This window comes from Micromys minutus (assembly GCF_963924665.1).
Source record: "Micromys minutus genome assembly, chromosome: 23".
NCBI lineage: Eukaryota > Metazoa > Chordata > Mammalia > Rodentia > Muridae > Micromys > Micromys minutus.
Window position 1 is genome coordinate 28,368,690 of NC_137958.1, and position 4,584 is coordinate 28,373,273.

Sequence of the window (4,584 nt, forward strand, 5' to 3'; positions counted from 1 at the left end):
CACCGCAAGCAACTATTCAGTCTGCAGTAACTATTTGAAACCACCTAGAGCCACAGTGAATATTGCTACATAGTACAATACACACATGTAGCAACCATAAGGACATTATGCTACCAACTTTACTTTTACCAGCTAGGACAGAATTCCTTTAAGTCATTTTTGGTGTGGTGCCGGAGGCTGTGTGGAGACTGGGTGCAAGGAGTTGCTTGTTTATAGGTTCACAGTATGAAACCCTCAGAATCTTCAAGCAGACTGTACACTTAAAAGGTGAGCTTGTTCACGTATTCTTCCATTGTCTCTTGTAACATATCGGAGTCTTCAACGGCCCTGGCTGCTGTTTCCTTGGATGTTTCCTAAATTTCTCCACCTATTTATTATAAACTCATCAAGGAAAAGATATGCCTTTTCAAGACTGAAGATAACATCCAGCTTACAGATATTGTCCAAAGTATTTATCCAGCCACTCCACATAACGATGAACAGTCTCTAGTGTCAAGAGCTCATTATCTTGATTTTCTATTGCACAGCAAAAATATGAACTTGTGTACCTTTTATAGACAAGTTTCAGCTCCTTCCAGTCAATGAAGCTGCTGATCCTGTGCCCATGAGAGAAGATGGTCTGGATGATCTCCCATGTGATCTTCTTTCTCTTTTTGTCAAGGAGCGTGATGTACCATTTCTGCAGCCATGGCTTCCCCGGTCGACTGAAGAGTAAGATGAAATGTATCATGGTGGCCGCAGCCACCCAGGTCTGGACAGCACTGATCACCAGGATGCGAGGGTCAGAAGAGACTGTAGCAGCCCGGGCAGCTGACAGATGAGGCGCTAGCCTCACACCATGCCTACTTCCCACCAAGAAGAATGGACCTTAAAGGGCAGTTCTCAGTCTACCTTCATTTTCAACCTTTTCTGTCTACTATGGAACAACTACTCCTATGCCCCTCAGCCAGTCAGTTTTCTCTTGGCTTTCTAGGGAAGCCAATGCATGTATGACTTATTCTATTGATAAGGTGATAGTTAAAATACAGGACAAATAAATCTGTTAAAGCATAGAACCCCAAAGTTTAATAGCAGTCACTACCATCATTTTTTGTATTATATCATTTCCATATAGAATGAGATGAGAGTCATACCCAAGCTGTGCAATTCCACAGCTTGGGCTAAAACCATAGCCTTTCCTTCTCTGTTCTACCTCCCCAGGCTTAGGTCTGGAAGCTTCTAACCTCCATACAACTTCATATTCCAAGCTAACTGATTCAATCTGGCTTCTTCTCGTCTTCTCACTTAATTGCTCTGTCTGGCCTCATACTAAATTTGGCAGTACGTTCTGATCTTCTGGCTCCTTTTTATTCTCTGGCTCATTCTTTCTTCACCTGTATCTAGCTTGTTCTCACTGTAACCTGTCTCTGATTTTTTTTTACCTGTGAAGGTAAAATGGCCACACACACACACACACACACACACACACACACACAGCCCACCATACACTAGCCCACCCCTACCTTTTTGTCTCTCAGTGTTCTACAGCATCTTCTTCACTAAAGACATGTCTGTATTTCAGCTAGATCATAATGTAATCCAGAGCATTTCTACTTTCCAGCCAGATCACATAGATCTAGAAGGTCTTTGGATATGATCTGTTGCCAGAACAGCAGTGTTGCTGGATTACATTTTCTCTAACTTTAATAAGTTAGGTGTTGAAATTATTCCTTGAAATTAACACTCACAAGGCCATATTTTGAAGAATATTAAACTCTACCTCCCTATCACTGGGATTACAGATGCATGCTTCCACATTCATATTTACATAACTTCTAGGAATCAAACTCAGGTCATCATGTGTGCCCACCTGGGACTTTACATATGCATGGTATGGTACACATATGCAAATTGGGGGACAATTTCCACTATGTAAAATCTTGAGGATCAAAATCAAATTTCAGGCTTGGAGTCAAGTGTGTTTACCCATTGAGCCATCTCCCCTGCTAACCCACAATCATTTTTTTTTTTTAATGGTAAAATCATTTACTCTTCTAGTTTGGAAATACTATGGATTATCATTACCTACTGTCAGCCTACTGTGCAATTTATACCTCACTAATCAATCTTTATTCCTCCCTTTGTAAAATTCAGTCATCATAAGAAACACAAAAGGGTTAACTGAGGTTGATAGAATTTTTATTTTCCTGTGTCTTTGAGTGTTTCCTGTTTCCTGTTTTGTTTTTAACTACACAATCTCCCCACAGTTCAACAAAAGCTTCTATTTTTTAAGGAGAAGTGGATCAATCACTGTTAAACCATAGGTGGACCTGACACAGACTCCAGACCTCAGTAAACCATGGTGTGGAGTCTACTGTGCTCCTGGAGGTCCAGCCTCTTGGCTCTTTTGAAGCCTATTTCCTCTCTGTGGGCGTCTATTTCCACCTTTCTTTCAAGCAAGAAGGGGATTAAGTGAAATCCTGACATACGTCTGTTACTACTCTCTCCTTTCCCTTCTTTGTAAAAGTGCCCCGTGTTTTCTCCTCTTTACCTTCTCCTTCCTTCTTTTCTTGCTTTCAGTTAGAGGTGTACATTAGACTGGGGGTAGTGAGGATAACAGAATGTCCAACTGGTTTTCATAAAAGCACTTGGCAAATGATAAATTACAAACTCCTAAGTTCTTTTTAGAGTGTCTTGCCAGCAACAGTTAATGAACTAATGAACATATAATAGGTAGAAAAAAATAAATTAGATAGAGAGGAAAATCACCAGGATCCAGTAAGGGGCTGAGGCAATGGTTCAGTAGATAAAGCCTTGGTAGTCTGAGAGGACTAGAGGCCCAGATCCCCAGAAACAAAGAAAAACCCAGTTGGGTGTGGCAGCCTTTTTATGATCTCATCAGATGGAGAATCCTTGGGACAATATGTCTAGCTAGACTAGCTCCCTAACTCAGCTACAGGCTCAGTGAGAGACTTGCCTTAAAAAATGAAGTGGGGAGGGACTGAGGGAGAAAACTGACATCAGTCTCTGGTCTTCACAGGCACCCGTGTGTGCATGCATATTAGCTCCCACACATGCCGACACACACACACTTGAATAAAACATCTCAAGAGTCTATAGCATTGTAATTTAATCTTTCATATGTATCTCATTATCTTAATAATACAAAACAACAGCTCTCTGATGCCTTATACAGAAGGAAGAGGAAAACTGATTTCCCTGGACAGAGTACCAGGCCCCTTTATCACACTAGATATTATTTCCAAATGTTGAATGTCAAGGGAGTGTTTCCCATTCTCCTATTATACTATTTGGCTCCCTTCAGGGGGAAGGGATGGGTTTGGCAACACACAGGACTTCCTGGGATTCCACAGCAAGGCTATGTGTGAGGCCTCCAAAGGAATCCTCTGTCCAGGGCTGCAACTCCTCTAGGAAGCTCAGTGCAACAGGCCAGACAGGATCCACTTTACTTTGTTCTCCTGGGAAATGTAATGTTTCATTTAATGGTTTTATTTTTAAATATTTCTAACTTGCAAAAGAACTACAGTAATCATGCTGAGGACCTCTCAGACCTTTCACCCACATATTTCAAATGTAAACATTTAATTTTCTTTGTTGTTGCATTTTTGCTTTTTTGTTCTCTTTCTCACTAATTATGTAGAATCGTCACCTTATTTTTTTGTTCAACAGCAAGTTGTGGCCATTATCTCTGTTTACTCCTAAATAGCAGCGCAGAGGGTATTACATAAAGCACACTGACTATAGTAAGACTGTGAGCACCGATACCCTTTAATCCTTAGTTCTTCAAATTTGAATGCTATCCCAACAATAAACTCCATGACAAGAGGATTAGATTCAGGACCAGTCATTGTCCCTTTAACCTTGATCACTTTTATGGTCATTTGTTTTTCTGGAAGAACTTGTACTCCTAATTTGAGCTTGCCTCGTGTTTTCTCATTTCTGTAGTTAAACTATGCACATTTGTTAGAAATATCACAGGAAGCATTGCAGGCTTTTTTCCATGTTCAATGTCCATTTTGCCCAGTAGACCTTCTTAATCTTAATGTTACTACTCTCTTGACAATTAATACAAATCTCCCTGCTAGATCTGTACTAATTGTAATTATTGGGTTTCTGCCCAAGCTTCTGTCTAGTATTTTAATCTTTTAAAGTATTTTAGGACGTGATTTTCTTTTGTAACTTTTGACTAAAAATAAGAAAAATAAACTTTTTATCGAAGCTCATGCCCCTCCCCAGAAAGCCAGCGAGAAGGATGACATTAAGGCAGTGAGCTATCCCAGGCCACACAGCTGCTTGACACCAGGTTGGCTCTCTCCAGCATCCTGAACTTAAAAGGCCCCTTCTACCACCTGTTACTGGACAGGAACTGCCTCAGCCATTCTTCTGGCAGTAAGTGGGACAAAAGGGCCCCGGAAAACCTCTAGTCTCCCTCCGTCCAAAAGGTCCACTCCGGTCCTCTGGGTCACAAAGTATTTTTAATTAGTGTATTCAGTTGGCATACACAGTAATGGATTTCATTAGGACATATTCACACCTCCAACTACCATCTCCTTTACCACTTCCTGCCTTTCACTAACATTTTTC

At 40.8% G+C, this 4,584-nt stretch overlaps 1 pseudogene across 1 annotated transcript; it reads right to left on the reverse strand.

Moving 5' to 3' along the window:
* Positions 1-260: 260 nt before the first annotated feature.
* Positions 261-730, reverse strand: LOC308435572 (AP-1 complex subunit sigma-3-like; annotated as a pseudogene). The gene has a single exon. The product of its transcript is annotated as an AP-1 complex subunit sigma-3-like (transcript).
* Between the last annotated feature and the right edge of the window lie 3,854 nt (positions 731-4,584).